The 18,731-nt window shown below is 36.0% G+C and overlaps 1 pseudogene; it reads right to left on the minus strand.

Annotated features, from left to right (window-relative positions):
* Positions 1–9,612: 9,612 nt before the first annotated feature.
* On the minus strand, positions 9,613–17,394 carry LOC149560412 (demethylepipodophyllotoxin synthase pseudogene; annotated as a pseudogene).
* Between the last annotated feature and the right edge of the window lie 1,337 nt (positions 17,395–18,731).

Raw genomic sequence — 18,731 nt, forward strand, 5'->3', positions numbered from 1 at the left:
TTATCATGTTTCATGGATCAAAGATGAGCATAAGATATTGGTAAGTGAGTAATGTCTTGTGAAGTTCAAAATTGGACATTACTTTGATGAAGTTTTGTGTGATATTATGCCCATGGATTGTTGTCATATTTTTTTGGGTAGACCTTGGCAATATGATAGATATGTTGTACACGATGGAAGATTGAATCAATATACTCTTTGGGTAAATGGGAAGAAATAAACATTGTTGCCTTTGATCGAAAGTCTAGATGAGGTTAATTGTACTACTGTAAAAATTTGCATGGTTAATGAGAAACAATTTGAAAAGGAAATGAAAAAGAATCAAGTCTGTTTCCCTATAATTCCAAGAAAATTGAGTTTTTTCAATGGAGATCAAGTGCAAGAAAATAGTGTTAACCGAGTGCTAGTCAGTGGCGACCGAATGACAGATGGTAGTATTGATTGAGTGCCAGAAGAAATTGTAGAGTTTTTGAATGAGTATAAAGAAATTATTGTTGATGATATTCCTAATGGTTTACCTCCAGTAAGAAGTATAAGTCATTGTATGGATCTTATCCCTAGAGCTAGTTTACCAAACAATTCACCATATAGATTGACACCTACAGAGAATTAAGAACTTAATAGACAACTAGATGAATTGTTACAGAAAGGTTTGATTAGACAAAGCTTCAGTCCATGTGTTGTACCTACTGTATTAGCACCTAAAAAGAATGGAGAATGGAGAATGTGTACTGATTCCAGAGCCATCAAAAAGATAATAGTGAAATATAGGTTTCCTATGCCAAGGATTGATGACATAATGGATTGTATGAGTGGAGCAAAGTATTTTACCAAGATTGATTTGAAGAGTGGCTATCATCAGATCAGAATCAAAGAAAGTGATGAATGGAAGACTGCTTTCAAGACAAAATATGATTTGTATGAATGGTTGGTTATTCCTTTTGGTTTGACTAATGCACCTAGTACTTTCATGAGGTTGATGAATGAAGTTCTAAAAAGATTCTTGGGTAAATTTGTGATTGTTTATTTGGATGATATTCTAATATGCAGCAAGACTAAGGAATAACATCTTGAGCATATTAGACAAGTATTGTAGAGGTTGAAAGAGGAAAACTTGCTAATTAATCTTAAAAAGTGTTCTTTTATGCAAGAGGAGATTGTGCATTTTGGATTTGTGATTTCAGCTGATAGATTGAGGATGGATCCTAAGAAGGTTAAAGCAATTTTGGAATGGCCTACACCTGAGAATGTGAGTGAGGTAAGATCATTTCATAGTTTGGCTAATTATTACAGAAAGTTTATAAAGGATTTTAGTGCTGTTTGTAATGCTATGACTGAAACAATGAGGGGAGATAACAAGGAATTCAAGTGGACACATGGAGCTGATAAGAGTTTTGAGACTTTGAAACCAAAGGTTGTTGAATTACCTATATTGGCTTTACCTGATTTCAACAAAGTATTTCAAGTTGAATGTGATGCAAGTGGTAATGCAATAGTAGCTCTATTAAGTCAAGAAGGTAAGCCTGTTGCTTTTTTTAGTGAAAAGTTGAATGAAGCTAAAATGAAATATTATGTGTATGATCAAGAGTTTTATGCTATTCTTCAAGCATTGAAGAAGTGGAGACATTATCTGATGCCTAAGGAGTTTGTGTTCTATACTGATCATAAAACTTTACAATACTTGGGAAGTCAACATAAATTGAATCAAAGACATATGAAGTGGGTTGAATATTTGCAGAGTTTTACATTTGTGATCAAGCATAATAGTGGAGTTACTAACAAATTTGTTGATGCATTGAGTAGAAGACATTCTTTGTTGACTGAAATGAAGGTTGAAGTTCTTGGCTTTGATGAGATGAAAGAGTTATATGATGTTGATCCTAATTTTTCTAAGGCATGGAGAGAGTGCAGAGCACCAAATCTGACAGATCACATAAGTAAGCATGATGAGTATTTCATTCAAGAAGGTATGTTTTTCAAAGGTATTCAGTTGTGTATTCCTAGAAGTCCTACGAGGTTGAATTTGATTAAGAAAAAGCATAGTGGTGGATTAGCTAGACATTTTGGAATTGATAAGACATTGAGTTTTCTAAAAGAGAAATATTATTGGCCTCAAATGTATAAGGATGTTCATAAATTTGTAAAGAGTTGTGGAGTTTGTCAAGTTGCAAAGGGACTGAGTCAAAATAATCGTTTGTATACACCTATTACTGTTCTTGAGAAACCTTGAACTAACATTACTATGGATTTTGTTCTTGGATTGCCTAAAATAGTGAAGGTGTATGATTCTATATTTGTTGTATTGGACATATTTTCTAAGATGGCTCATTTTATACCATGTAAGAAGACATCAAATGCCGAGCATGTTGCTGAACTTTTCTTTAAAGAGATTGTGAGATTGCATGGATTACCAAGAATCATTATTTCAGATAGAGATAGTAAGTTTGTTGGTTATTTTTGGAAGACTTTGTGGAAGAAGATGGGCACTGAATTGAAGTTTAGTTCTACATTCCATCCACAAACAAATGGATAGATAGAGGTTGTGAATAGAAGCTTGGGTAATTTGCTGAGATGTTTAGTTGGGAATAAGCCGAGTAATTGGGAGATGGTATTGGCACATGCTGAATTTGCATATAACAATTCTGTGAATAGGAGTACAGGGAAGACACCTTTTGAGATTGTTACTAGAATGCATCCTAGATGTATATTAGATTTGAGAGATTTTGTTGGTGAAGAAAAGAAGTGTTGCAGGAGAAGAATTTGCTGATTTCATGAAATCTTTGCATAAAGAAATGAAGTTGAGGTTGGAACAAAGCAATTAGAAGTATAAGGAGAATTCCAATTAGTCTATAAGACACCATGATTTTCAAGTTGGTGATGAGGTGATGGTTCATCTGAAGAAAGGAAGATTCCTAGTTGGAACACATAGCAAGCTAAAGATGAAGAAATTTGGACCTTGTGTGATCCTGAAGAAGTTTGACAATGTTAATGCTTCTGAATTTGAGTTACCTGATGACATGGATATATCTTCTATATTTAATATTACTGATTTGTATAAGTATCATGAGTCAGAGGATGAAGTTGTTATACCAGATGATTATCCTTAGAAACAGATTGAGGAAGTTGAACAGATATTAGATTAGAGAGTTGGCAAGAGTACAAGAGGAAAAGATTACTATGAATATTTGGTGAAGTGGAAGAACAGACCTATTGAAGATGCTTCATATATTTCTCAATTTGAGTTGGATTCAGCACAGGCTGGGACATCTCAATGATTCAGGAGAATCATTTCTTTCAACCCTAGTTGTCTGATGTAGGAGCATCCTAGGTTGCCTTGTTATCCTACCCATTTTTTTTCATTCTACAGTTTCTGCCGAGTTACTTAGTTGGTGTTGCATTATTGTAGCATTCTTCATGTGTCGAGTTACCCAGTGTATGTCGAGTGTTTCTTCATGTGCTGAGTTACTCAATGTATGCTAAGTGTTTCTTCATGCACCAAGTTACTCAATGTATGCCGAGTGTTTCTTCATGTTCCGAGTTACTCAATGTATGTCGAGTGTTTCTTCATGTGCCGAGTTACCCAGTGTATGCTGAGTGTCAGTATTTGGATGTGATTTTGTGAGCTGACTTGCGGGATTTATTTCATTCACGACATTTATGTTAAGATCTTTTCTTGGGATGAGTCGAGACCGTTGTTGGGTCGGCCTTCCTCTTATGTAATGATTCTAGAATGATATGTAAGATGTTTTGGCAAGTATAAATAGAATGTTCAGGATTAGAATTAGGGAGTTTGGGGAGAAGCTTTTGGGAAGAAGATTAGAGAGCAGAACTGAAAGTACAAATTTGCAATTGGATCTTTGAATGTGAATGTATTTGTAATTCGTTGTAACCTAGAAGGCCTTATAGTTGGGCATGTATGAAGATATTTTGATGAATCAATAAAGTATTTCTCTCTTCTTCCTTGTTTGGTTGCTATTCCTTATGTCTGTTTCCATTGTGTTAACTCTTGCAAGGTGGTTTGGATAGTTGGGTGAGTCTTTGGCCCTAGTTATTCGTCCTCTTGCCTATGTCAATTTCACTTGGTATTGACACTTTGGTTGTGTGTATAGACCTAGAGGATCTTCATGTAGGAGATGGATTTTATGATGCTATAAGTGACTTGGTACCATAGTTGAATGGGAGCTTTTTTCATTGATACACTTATTAAGTGTTTGTTGATGTTGGAGGTTTGTCTTAGATCCTGTTGCTACAGAAGTATCTTTAACATTTTCATGACCTGCACTTGGTTATCTTCATGGTGTGTGAAGATGGTTAGATCTTGAGGACTCATGGGTTTCTTGGTTATCTTCATGGTGTGCCGAGATGGTTCTTCATGGTATGTGCAGATGGTTTTCTTCATGGCATGTGGAGATGGTTGCATCTTGAGGACTAATGAGGTTCTTGGTAAAGGTGTGGTTTATACTTTCATTTGACATGTTATCCTTGGTGTTAGGATGATTTCATTTGTATTTCATAGTATACTCTTGATATGTGTTTAGAGTTTTGACATATTATTGAATGTTTATATGGAGCATGTTATCTCTTTGGTTGAGATGGTTTAGATAATGTTATCATGTTTATTTCCTGATGCCCTGTTTGGAACTTTAACATTGATCTTGGCTTAGTTTCTTAGTATTGAGTACATTGATCATTTGCTAGATATTTCATGATATTGCCATATTACATTTGGAGTTGGCATGGATTGATTATTTACAAGAACTCATGGATACATAGAGATAGTGGTGATGTTCATTTCTCTTAGATTAGAGAATTATTTGTTGGGATAATTATTTGGTTTTAGTAGGAAGTCTGAGGGTCATTCACCTTATATGGACTTGAGAGGAGATTTTTCTTAAATGAATCTTGGTTGGAGACTTGGATATCTTGATGATCATTCTTATTCCCCACTCTTGGTCTACTCAGCGGTTTGTTACTTTACAAGTATAGCCCATTGTTTCTCTCAGGTGCATTATATTTATTCTTTTCTTTCATGGATATGGATCTTGAGCTATGGTACTTAATTTAGATATAGAGGGTTCATTGGAAAGGTGAATCGACACTGGATATCTCCATTTGCATTTTTTATTATGCTAGTTGAGTTTGGGAGATGGTTCTATATTGGGCATATTCCTTGGATTAGGAATGATTTGTGACTTTGATCTTCTTGTGAGAGGCTTACATCCATGATTAGTTATATGGTATGGTTTGGGTGTTGTTGAGGCTTCTTGTTGGGGTTTTATGGAGGAGACCATACATGCATAGTTTACATCTATATGTGTGTGTAAAAGGACATGATATAGTTTATGATTTGCATTGTTTCTCTTTTGGTTATCTTCCTAGATGTTTTGGTTTTTCTTACATTGGATTTGAGATTGGTTGGAGATTGTGATCACTGATTTGTGCTCATGTATGTCATGTGAGAGATGAAATGGTTATTCCTTCATCTCATTCTTCAATTAGTTGTGGAGAGCATGGGAGACTATTGGAGATTTTTTAGGAGAGTTATTTTTGCAGGTTATTGTTTTATGTGTTGTGGATGTCCTTGACACTACATGGATTCACTTATTTGAGATATTGTGATTGGATTGGTTATAGATTTTATATTATCTTTTGTAGTGGGAGCTTCTTAATATACATGTGGTAGGTATTGCTCTTGAGGCTTGTCATTGTAGGTTACAGATTGGATATGTTGATGATGTGAGATTCATTTGGTATGCCTTTACAAGTATGGATAGTTGGATGGGTTTGGAACTTGTTGTGGGTGCTATTTTAGTTATGGATATTTTGACAACTATGGATACATGTGATTACCTTTGGATCGAGTTTTTGTGCTTTGCATTCCAGTTGGTACAGGATTTTATGGTCTTCTAATGTGATAGGTTGAGTGGTTTTCTCTTTGGATGGCTTCTATGTATGTTCAGTGGCAATGTCATAATAGGAGGTGAGATCATTCATGTTTAAAATTCTAGATACTTTGATATTGTTGTGGGTACCAGAATGGTGCACTTCATGTACTTTGATCCATGATGGTGGATGTACTAGGAGGGATTATTCTCGTATTCATTTATGTGGCTATGGATTGACCCTATGCAATGTATACAACAAGTGGGAGATTGTTGAGATAATAGGTATTGCACACATTGCATAATATTATTATATTGTAATGTTTTATTTTATTATGTAATGTTGCACCTAGATGGACATGCAACATGTAAAGATTCCAATGGGATATACTTGATGAGTTATATTGGAACACTGTGATAATATTTCATGTAATTATTTAATATTGGGGAAAAGAATTAAATTTCTAATATTAAATGTGGGGTCAATGGGTTATGTAGAACATGATTTATGTAATATCACTTGGTGGTTTTGTGAGACTTGATCCTATATAAGCAACCACAAGGGTAGTTGTAGAGACAAGATGAAAGACAGAAGGGCAAAAGGCAAGTGTCATGTGTGACAAGACTTGATAGGTTAGCCAAGGGAGCATTTGTGAAGGTTGGAAGCATGGCATGGCATTTGTTGATTCATGCTTGTTCACATGGATTGCTTGGTGATGGCTATTTCTTTGAAGGCTTCCATGGTTGTATTGCAGTGGTGTTTTTGTTGAATAATAAATGGTGATGGATGATTTTGGAGGCTGGGTTTTTCCCTCACTAAGGGATTCCCAGGGTATATCTTGTCTCACAAATTTTTGTGGGTATGTTGTTTATTCTCTTGCATGTGGATTCTAAGTTATTTTAATTGCATGTTTATTTTAGATTTATTATGGGTTATGTGGAAACATGTATATTCTTTGTTACAAGTTTCCTTACATAGCCAACTATTTAAGGTGAAATGATTGCATTCTCACCTAGTCACTGTGTCCTTATGGAATCTAATAAACATAACTACCTACTAGAGGTAGTGTAATAAGAAGAGTAGCATAGGCAACTTAGAGTTCAGAATCAATGGACTTGAGAACCCTAAAGGCAATGTAGAAGTTCAGCTTATTGTGTAACTAAAAATGAGAAGCAAATCCATTGCGGTACTGTCATGAAATAAGGTTTGATACTATAACATTATGGCTTTATAAAACCATTTTTTTTATACATTGATAAAATATGGTTGTGTAGTTTGAGACCTGATATATTAATGAAAAACAATAGAAGAGACAATTATGTACAAAATAAAATGTTTAAATTGGATTCTATGCATCATCTAGTCTAATGTGCGTGATATTTCTATTGTAAGTATATTGTTTAGAATTTTTTTATATCATCAAACATACACTATTACTCTCAAAACTTGTTCCTCACATAAGGAGGGCATGTTTTTCTAATTATTAGCTATGCGGGGAGGTCGGTGAAGATACCTTTGTAATGTGTGCAAGGATTTTTGTATTTGATTCAATGATATCCTTACAAGTAAAGTTTTCCACCTTGATAAGGCCATTATTACTCTAGTAGGCACAATTTATTTATTTTCTTAGAGGCAAGCCCTAGCTCATATGTAAAAGTTAAAAAGATTTATATTTATCATGTTCCTGGCTTGGAATTATTCATGTTCTTTGGTTGTGTATTGGTATTAAATTTTAATTCTCTAAATTTATTTCATTGACATTTCAACTGAAATGAAGGTATTTTTCCTTTTAAACCGAAGGATTGTTTACTAGTTGACTATCAAATGTAAAAAGTTAGATATATTTCTAGTTATATTACTTTGAATTGGAATATTTTTTGTTGTATCAATTTCTTCACAACTTTTGAAAGTTATTGTTGCTGCTACTAATATAGACTGTATATATTTTTACAATCTAAACGAGATGGAAAGGTAGAAATTTGGACAATTGAATCACATAGCAAGTGTAGTAGACACATGAAAGGTAAGAGGTTGAGGTTTTAGAAGGTGTCTGGTAGCCTTAGGTTCAATAGTAGAAACATATGCCCTTCAATAATAAGGAAACCCTACACATTTAAAGTCTATGATATCTTTGGCCATCATTCCTTTGTGGCAACTCTCTCATACCAAAACACAACAACTTCTTTTGTAACCAAAAATCTGACAACTCCATAAAAATAGTAGTTTCTTTCTTTTATTGTAGTGAATACATCTTATTCTCTTTGGCACTTTAACCCCCAAAGTTTAATGAGAATTTTTTTTCTCTTAAATTCAATATATCAAAATTTGTAAGCCCTTTATCTTTTTTTTTTTTTAGGGATAGTAAACCTAGATCGAGATTAATATTATAGTTTGTAAAAATAATTATTATGTTATTTGTTATGTTATGGCCTATTTCCTTGAACCCTATATTATAGTGAAGGAATATACAACAACAATAAGTCCTTGTGATTATATGATGTAGATACCTACACCTACATGCTTCAAGTGTTGTTTGGAAGATACCAGTGTTAAGGTTAAAACAAAGACCAGTGAACATAGACTTGAGAACCCTAATTCACAATGCATAAGGTGAGCTTATTGTGCAAATAAAAATAGACATCATACAATCAACTATTTTTCAAAAACCCTAGGGAGAATAAGTGACAAAGACCTTAGAATTAGAGTAAATTCAAAAAACACCCACACATGTCCTAGTCTTTACCAGACTGTCGGAAGAAGTTTGAGTGGTTTTGACAAATGGATTCAAAGAGAAAAAACTTAACACGTTGTTTTAGACTCCCATCGATTCAAAATATTATACTTAGATGATGCCCTAAATATTATACAGATGCCAACAAGCATCATGGGGAGAAAAGGAACATGCAAGGTCCTGCAAATATTTTCCCTTAGACTCCATATACAAAATTACAAAAGCATTATATGTATTTTGGTCAATAGAATGTCTGAAAATAGAAACAAAGAGAACATGAGTAGCACATTACTATTTATAGGAGAGGGAAGCAAATGAAACCGTGTGGAAGAGATAGGAAGCCATGCGTATTAACCTGAAGCTGAGACCCCAAGAAAAGTTGAAAGATGCATCAAGATGAGAATGGCTTGTTGTAACAAAGAAACATGTCACTGAAAACTCTAATCTCAACACCCCATTCAGTAGCTATGATAAGAAGGAAAGGAAATACAATAACATAATTATCACCGAAGAATGCAATAGTGATATACAACTCACTATGCAAATAACACCTCTTACATTCCACTGACTACGCTAGCTATTGTTAAATGAATTTTAAGGGAAGGAAGCATGCAATAGCCACCTACAGCATTCTGTACAAATAAAACCTCTTACTCTCCACTACCTACTTTAGCTATTTTTAAATCAATTTTGTCAAAAGGAAAAATAAAAAACTACTCGAAAATTAGATGCCTCAATAAGAGTGTTTTAAATTTGAATGGAAAAAATATTTTTTGTAGAAAATTGTAATTCACACTGTATTTTGGTAAGATGCCAGGGACAAATAAATGCATTAATATTCTTAATTAATAGAAATAAGTGAAAAGATTATCCTTAATATGCAGCCAATTTAACATTATTTCTCCTGTTCAAAGTAGTATTCAAGCTTAGGATTGAAGTATGCGAATTGGGAAAACATTATCAAGAGGCATAAAAGAACTCTTCACAAAATTGATGAATCAAACATATGAATAGAGATGGAGAGGCAAGCGAGGCTTGATAGTGACCTCCCATGGACTTGATTTCTGTATTGTGATCCCATGCCCCCCTATCAAGTCAATTACACAACCCTCTGGACCAAACCACTCGAAGCTCTGAAGTAGATGCCCTAATGTATAGATCACCACAATCAATGCCGATGGCGTTCCCAGGCATGTTCTCCTTGTGAGAAATATCAATTAAAATTTAATTAATTTAATATACAAATACTCACAACCCTAAAACTAAAATCTTTACTCGGCACTTGAAAAAGTGCTCGGCACATGAAGGTGTCGAGTGCCAATTTTACTCAGCACTTGCTTGGCACTTGATGGTGTCGAGTGACAGGCAACAGGTGCCGAGTGAGCTCGGCACACTAAGGATAGGTGCTGAATTAGCTCGGCACTCAAAGAAGACAATGGATGCCGAGTAAGGTCGGCTCCAACTAATAAGATTTATAACTTAGAAAAAATCTAACGTGAATGCTTTCACAATTAAAATCAGAGAGCCCAGCTTTAACCTTTCAACCAAGTTTCTCAAATACAATGAATAGAAGAAGAAGAACAATAGATTCAAGTATGCCTACTTTCTTTTCTATTCAACTGAGATTTAAACTAATACAAAATCTAAGAGCATTCAGCTTCAACCAGAAAACTCTAAAATAACCCTAAACTGATAATACTTCAAACTTCAATAAAATTTTAAACCTGCAACTCTAATGGCTGCATACAATGGTACCTGGAGCAATCACTGCTTCATCAAGACAAATCAAAACAACAACAAACTTACTGAGTGAATAGGGGAAACACATCCAACTACAAGCACAAACTTCCTTCCTTCTTCCTTCTCTGCTCAGCTCTGCAACTTCTCTCTGATCTGCTTGATCTGCAAACTCTCTGAATGAATGAATAAAAAATTCCTTTTGTCACATTCTAGTTTCTCTCTCTTTTCATAATTTGAAAACCTCACCTACCTGTATTAATTTTTTTTTCTATTCTAGACATCGGGGGGGTAGGTGAGAGTTTGGCTCTAGGGAGAAACATACTCTACCATAATAAATATTCCAACACTCCCCCTTTGTCTCGAGCCAAGCAAAACAAGAATCACAACCTATCCACATCAACTACACCAAGACACTCTCTTAGGTGTACAAAAATTCCAATGCCGAAAGGCTTAGTAAATATGTCTGCTAGTTGCTGCCCAGACCTGCAAAATTCCATCTTGATATCCCCATTCTCCACCAACTCTCTGATGAAGTGATATCTGATCTCTATATGTTTGCTTCTCCCATGGAAGAGTAGATTCTTGGAAAATGCAATTGATGAGATGTTGTCACAATAAATTGTGGTTCCATCCTCTTGCCTTTCATTCAAATCTGTCAAGATCCTCCTTAGCCAAATTGCTTGACATGTTGCTGCATTTGCTGCAATGTATTCAGCCTCTGTTGTAGATTGAGCAACAATAGGTTGCTTCTTAGATGCCCATGAAATCACACCCGATCCCATATGAAACATGTATCCGGAACTGCTCTTCCTATCATCTAAACTTCCAGCCCAATCACTATCAGTGTAACCAACCAACTTGGAATCATCATTTGCAGTATATAAAATCTCAAATCCCTTGGTACCTTTCACATACCTTAGGATCCTTTTTTCCGCTTGTCAATGAGAATCTTTTGGTGTTTCCATAAATCTGAAAATCAGACTTACTGCATGCATTAGGTCTGGCCGAGTTGTAGTCAAATACATTAAACTTCCAACCATACTCTTGTATAGTGTTGGATCCACTCTCTTGCTAGAGTCTTCCTTGCTTAACTTCAGACTTATTGTTGTTGGTGTGGGGGCTGTCTTACTATTCTACATTTTAAATCTCTCCAAGATCTGCCCTGCATACTTTTCTTGAGAGATGAAAATGCCATTATGCATTTGTTTTACTTCTATGCCTAGAGAGTATCTCAAGAGAACTAGGTCTATCATTTCAAATTCACTTTTCATGGCCTCTTTGAACTCACCAATTAGAGCCTTATCATTACTAGTAAAAATCAAGTCATCTACATACAAGACAACAATCAATACATTACCATCTGCTTCCTTGATGTAAAGAGTGGGCTCACCATTTCTTTTGCTAAAGCCATTGCTCATCAAATATGAGTCAATCTTACTGTACCATGCCCATGGAGCTTACTTGAGCCCATAGAGAGCTCTCTTCAACCTATATACTTTATTCTCTTCACCTGCAACTTCATAACCAGGTGGCTACTCTGCATATACTTCTTCTTTCAATACACCATTAAGGAAGGCGAACTTCACATCCATTTGAAATACCTTCCATTTGTGTTGAGCTGCAATTTCTATGACAGCACGCACAGTTTCCATTCTTGCAACCGGGGCATATGTCTCATCATAATCTCTTCCATACTATTGTTTGTAGCCCTTGACTACCAACCTTGCCTTATGCCTATCAATTTTGTCTTCAGCATTGCATTTGGTCTTATAGACCCATTTCACTCCAATCACATGCTTCTTGGGAGGCAATTCAGTTAGCTCCCATGTCTCATTCCTTTCTATGGCATCTATTTCCTCATCCATGGCATTACACCATTTCTTCTCCTTAATAGCTTCCTCAAAATATACTGGATCACTATGAGAAAATAATGCAAAATTAACACTCTCATCATAATCTTCATACCTTTCATCTTGGTATAACTCCCTAAGACTCTTGGTCTTTTCTGGTAACAGGGAGGAGAGTGTGAGATCAGAATCTTCACTGCTCTTGCTTTGTCGACTAACTCAGTCTTCACTGGTACTTGGCACTGACACTCGATCATGCTTAGAGGAGCTCGGCAATGTCTGAATCTGCTTGCCTTTTGTTCTATTTGCTCCTTCTTCTTGTTGTTCATCAGTGTCTTCTTCACTCATAATTGACACTTTACTAGAAGTGCTTGGTGACTCATTAATTGAACCATACCAAGACTGATTTTCAAGAAATTCTACATCTCTTGAAAGCATCATCTTGTTGTTCAATGGGTCATACAATCTATATGCCTTTGATTCTGGGCTGTACCCTATGAGAATACATTTCACACCTTTGTCATCCAATTTCTGCTTTTTCTCTTTAGGCACATGTGCATATGCAACACATCCAAACACCCTTAGGTGTTCAACTGTCCATCTTCTTCATGACCATGTTTCCATTGAAATTCTATCACGAACTGCCTTTGTAGGACACCTATTAATTAGTTAAATTGTTGTTACCATAGCCTCTCCCCAAAATTTAGTAGGGACACCTTTCTCTTTCATCATGCTCCTTGCCATTTCAACAATGGTCCTGTTCTTTCTTTCAGCCACTCCATTCTGCTGTGGTGTATAGCTGGCTGTGAGCTCTTTCTTTATGCCATGTTTCCTGCAAAAATTTACAAAAGAATTAGAGGTATACTCCCCTCCTCTATCTAATCTTAGGACCTTGATATAGTGTCCACATTCTCTTTCAGCCTAGGCTTTAAATTTTACAAATTTATCAAATGCTTCAGATTTATTAATTAAGAAATACACCCATGTCCTACGACTAAAATCATCAATGAATGTCATGAAATAAGTACTCCCCTCAATGGAAGTAACTTGCATAGGACCGACTAGGTCAATATTCACTAACTCTAATGGATATCTAGCCCTCCTAAAATTTCTAGAATTAAAGGGAAGCCTATGTTGCTTACCCAAAATACAAGCCTCACACTTGTCACATGAATTTCCTATACGTGGAAAACCTTATACCATTCTTTTATTTGACAATAAATTTAAACCAGCATAGCCTAGATGACCATCCCTGAGGTGCCATAGCTGTGAGGGGTCTTCAGTCACACTCCTTAGAGTTGATTGTGTGTGAGGTGCAGCACAAACTTTAGATGAGAAACATGTCTCTATCTTCAAGGGAAACATTTTGTTCTTTTTCATTTGAATTACTGCAAGTAAATTCTTGCTCCCATCCTTTTCATGAATGACACACATGTCATTCTCCATCAGCACTTTGTATCCATTTTGAATGAGCTAACCAATTCTCATCAAATTGTGCTTCATACCAGGGGCGAAATACACATTTTGTATTTCTCTTTTCTCACCTTTCTTGGTGTAGACCATAATAGATCCTTTGCCCACAACTGGTAGGGTTCCATTGTTACCCATTTTAATTTCAAATTTGAAACTCCTGTCAATGAATGAAAACAAGGTTTCATTGCCACTCATGTGGTTGCTACATCCACTGTCGAGGTACCAAACCTCAAGGCTTCCTTCTTCACCAACATTACACATGATGAAGGCAACAACATTGGGTCCACTTCCCATGTTCACATCAGCCACATTTGCTTGTCCTGACTGATCATTCTGCTTCTTCCAATATTCATTTGCACAATGCCCATATTTATGACAGTAGTAGCATTCTACATTACTCTTATTTGAATTGAAGTTTTTCTTACCTCCTCTTGAAGTATTTTGTGAGCTACTTGCTCCATCTGCTCTTCCTGAGCTTTCTGCTACAACATTTCTTTGTCCTCTATTTCCTCGGTCTCTACCTTTAGAGTTCTTGCCTGAGCCATTTCTTCCTCTCCCCTTTCCTCTTGGATTTGACTGAGCCTTGAATGCTTGCTCTTGGGAAGTAGAAGATGTAGATCTATTGATCCTATGCTCATGGGTTTGAAGAGAACCCATCAACTCATCCATTGTCAAAACAGTGAGGTCTTTTGCGTCTTCTATGGTCATGACCAAATGGTCATATTTATGAGGTAAACTCTTCAATATCTTCTCCACTATCCTCTGTTCTTGACAGTCTTCTCCATTTGACTTCAATTGGTTAATCAAATTGGAGGTCCTTGAACTGAAGTTTGCAACTAATTCATTTTCCTTCATCTGAAAGTTCTCAAATTCCCTCCTTATATTCTGTAGCTTTACTGTACAGACTTTATCAGTCCCCTTGAAGTTCGTCTCAAGGATATCCCATGCTTCCTTTGCATAATTTGTTACTGCAATCTTAGGGAATATAGTCTCTATCATTGCTACTTCAATCAAACCTAATACCTTAGCATCCTTCCTCCTTGACTCTTTCAAATGAGTCTTCTATGCATTTGTGAGGGCAGCATACTAAGTTGGGTCTATTACATCATTGAACCCATTAACTACAAACTCCCACAAATCATTTGCAACCATTATGGTCTTCATCTTCTTTGCCCATGTATCATAATTCTGTCCATTAAAGGATGGTGGTTGCTACCATATCTTTTCTGCATCTCTTACCATGTCAAATAACCCAAGAAAATAAATGCCCTAACTCACTGTGGATGTGGCGCCTCAAAGCTCTGATACCATGTGAGAAATATTAATTAAAATTTAATTAATTTAATACACAAATACTCACAACCCTAAAACTAAAATCTTTACTTGGCACTTGACAAAGTGCTCGGCACATGAAGGTGTCGAGTGCCAGTTTTACGCGGCACTTGCTCGGCACTTGATGTGCCAAGTGACAGGCAATAGGTGTTGAGTGAGCTCGGCACACAAAGGATAGGTGTCGAGTTAGCTCAGCACTCAAAGAAGGCAATGGATGCCAAGTAAGGTCGGCTCCAACTAATAAGATTTATAACTTAGAAAAAATCTAACGTGAATGCTTTCACGATTAAAACCAGAGAGCCGAGCTTTAACCTTTCAACCAAATTTCTCAAATACAATGAATAGAAGAGGAAGAACAATAGATTCAAGTATGCCTACTTTCTTTTCTAGTCAACTGAGATTTAAACTATTACAAAATCTGGGAGCATTCGGCTTCAACCAGAAAATCTTAAAATAACCCTAAACTGATAATACCTCAAACTTCAATAAACTTTTAAACCTGCAACTCTAATGGCTGCATACAATGGTGCCTGGAGCAATCACTGCTTCAACAGGACAAATCCAAACAACAACAAACTTACTGAGTGAACAGGGGAAACACGTGCAACTGCAGGCACAAACTTCCTTCCATCTTCCTTCTCTGCTCAGTTCTGCAACTTCTCTCTGATCTGCTTGATCTGCAAACTCTCTGAATGAATGAATAAAACATTCTTTTTGTCACATTCCAGTTTCCTCCTCTTTTCAGAATTTGAAAACCTCACCTACCCATATTAATTTTTCTGTCTATTCTGAATGTCAGGAGGGTAGGTGAGCGTTTGGTTCTAGGAAGAAACGTACTCTGCCGTAATAAATATTCCAACGCTCCTTCTTGAACCAAACGGAAACAATTCAAAGTCCTACCCTTTCACATCAATCTCTTTGTCAGTCTTGAGAAAACGTTCAGGATCAAATTCCGTGGGACGGTCCCACACTGCCACGTCCCGTTGAATCGCCCACAGATTCACCAGCAGTTGCGTCCCTGCGGGAATGTGATATCCTCCAACAGTGCAGTCCTCTCTTGATTCGTGAGGAATCAGTAGAGGTATTGGTGGATAAAGTCGCAGAGTTTCTTTCACAATTGCCTGCAAATATTTCAGCTTGGGCAGATCAGATTCCTCCATTACTCGGTCCCGTCCGACATGTCTATCAATCTCTTGCTGTGTTTTACACAAAATGTCCGGATGCTGTATCAGAGTTGACAGTGCCCACTCGATGGTCACTGAGGATGTTTCAGTACCTCCGCTTATAGTAGTCTGCAAAACCAAGGGGCGACTCTTAAAAGGGCAAATTGTTGAGATCAAATTTTTTGGGCGTGTTGTGATCAGTGCCTTGTCCACAACACGGCAGCTAAAGCTTAACTCATTCAAGAATAAATACTAATTATATTGATAGACATTCTAAATACTATATGGAGAGAGGTGGTGATAAAAGAACATACCAAGGCGGTGGCTTTCACCACATCGTCCTTATTGTCAGACTGAATTTCCTCGTTGTCCGTTGCAGAGATAAGGGCGTCAATCAAGTCTGGAGCATGCAACCTTCTCTTCTTTCGGTGATCGTCAAGCAATCTCTTCAGAAACTCGTCTCTTCTCTTGCTTATAATCTTCATTGCACTCACTGTTTTATTCGGAACAACCCACTTGAGAAAAGGCAAGTAATAACCGATGTCTAATGCTCCAGCTATCGAGGAACTTTGTTTTATCGTCTCCTTGTAGTGCTGAGCATCTTCCAATTCCTCCGAACAGAGATCTGGCGATAATCTCTTGCTGGCAGCCATTTGCACAATTATATTAAACATGAGATCTGAGAGCCTCGACTTGACATTAACTCTATTTATATCTCGCTGCCAACTCTCGAAGAGGGAACTGATTACGACGGAAATTTCCTCTTCCCAGAGATGTCTGAAAGATTCGATTTTTTCTGCAGTAAAGAGTTGGAGCCTGAAAATCTTTCTGATTGTTCGCCAGTATGAACCATAAGGAGCCCAGGATAACACTTTAAAGTCATACCCTAGATACTTTCCTACAGCCGTGAGTGGGCGCGAAGCAAACGCTTTGTCATTTGTTGTGAAGCATTCCTTTGCCAGATCTGAAGAACTGATAACCAAAACTGGGCGGATACCAAGTTGGAGGTGCATGACGGGGCCATATATTTCTGACAGAGACGATAGAAGTCTGTGAAAGGGTTGTTTGCTTCTACTTAGCAGAGGAGATGCCCAAGTATTGGCCACAATGGAGGATGTGGTGGCTGTGCCTTTGTCTTAACTCTGCCTTTGATAGAAATCGCAGCAAGCAAAAGGGCAGCCAGTATTAGAGAAAGAACGGAAATAGAAGTTGCTTCCCACGCCATAGCTCGCCGCTAATTAATTTTGATTAGGCTGAGAAGAGTTTTGTATGACCACAGCTCTATTATAAGCTTGTCCAACTTCTTTTAAGATAAAATAAATGAGTATGAAAATGTTATGTAGTAGAAAATAAAATATAATTGCACAGGGCCATGCGATGAACATGTTTATGACATAGAGATGACACATTATAAATGTTCAAACGTCAGAACACGTTATCTATGACTTCTGTAGCTTAATAATTATTTAGTTGTGAGGAATCAAAATAAAATAAAGGAGAATAGTTTTTTTATATGGTTTTAATAGAACACGAAATTTGATAGTTTATTATTAAATATTAAATTCTAAAAGTTGAATATACTAATGAAATTAGTTAGGTGAAAATATGAATAATTTTACTTCCACAATTTCTAAATATTAATTATAGATTATAAATGGCAAAAGTTTTTTCCTTGAATTGGATCATTTCAGCAATAGTAGAGTAAAATGAAGGATATATTATATTTGTCTTATTGATCAAATCATTTTGTCATAGATTCTATTTATTCTACCTTCTAGAATGTTTAGTTTAGCACTTCTTAATGTTCTTATTCTTGTTCAATATAAAAATTGGTTACAAATCTTGCTATTTTACAAGTGATACTAATAGTTTCTCCTTTAGAATAAATCATACAAGAACATTTATTTAGTGTCTAGATAAAATACCATGAGTAATATTGTAAATATGAAATGTCAAGAAAAAAATTAATTTCATGAAAAATAATAATTTATCACTAAAGAGCATAGTATCCTTCTCATTCTTCTTAGAGTGGCTCCTAGAGCTTAGGATTGTGTACAATCACAATATAAAAATGTGATAATCAAAATGATAAGAATAAAATCAAATATTTGTTCTTAGCCAAAAGTGATTATGAAGTAATAGACATACTATGGGAAAAAAATAGTGTTATCTCATCTATTCTAAAACATGTGTGTTAAGGGTTGAGATATGTGTGACAATCACAAATATAATAAACCTTAGACTTTCATAGGATCTTTCCCAAATGAATGTGCCAACAAAGATACCCAAAATACACTTACCTCCTAACTTCATGAAATCATTCCATAAACAACAAAAAAAGCAAGACCGTGAATCATCCTTGCTACTCTAATCACTTATGGATATCCTTGACTAGCATAGGAACATGATTGAAGATAAATCAAAAAAATATGAAGACTCGCTTTAACAAGATATTCAACAACCATATTGATCTTGTTATGAATATTAATAATTGTTATTATGACCATGATGCATGGTTTCATAAATGGACTAGCATGCATCTAAGACAAACCAATTTGGTTT

The sequence above is a fragment of the Cupressus sempervirens genome, chromosome 4, assembly GCF_028749045.1.
Source record: "Cupressus sempervirens isolate cs-2001-9-10 chromosome 4, ASM2874904v1, whole genome shotgun sequence".
Lineage (NCBI taxonomy): Eukaryota > Viridiplantae > Streptophyta > Pinopsida > Cupressales > Cupressaceae > Cupressus > Cupressus sempervirens.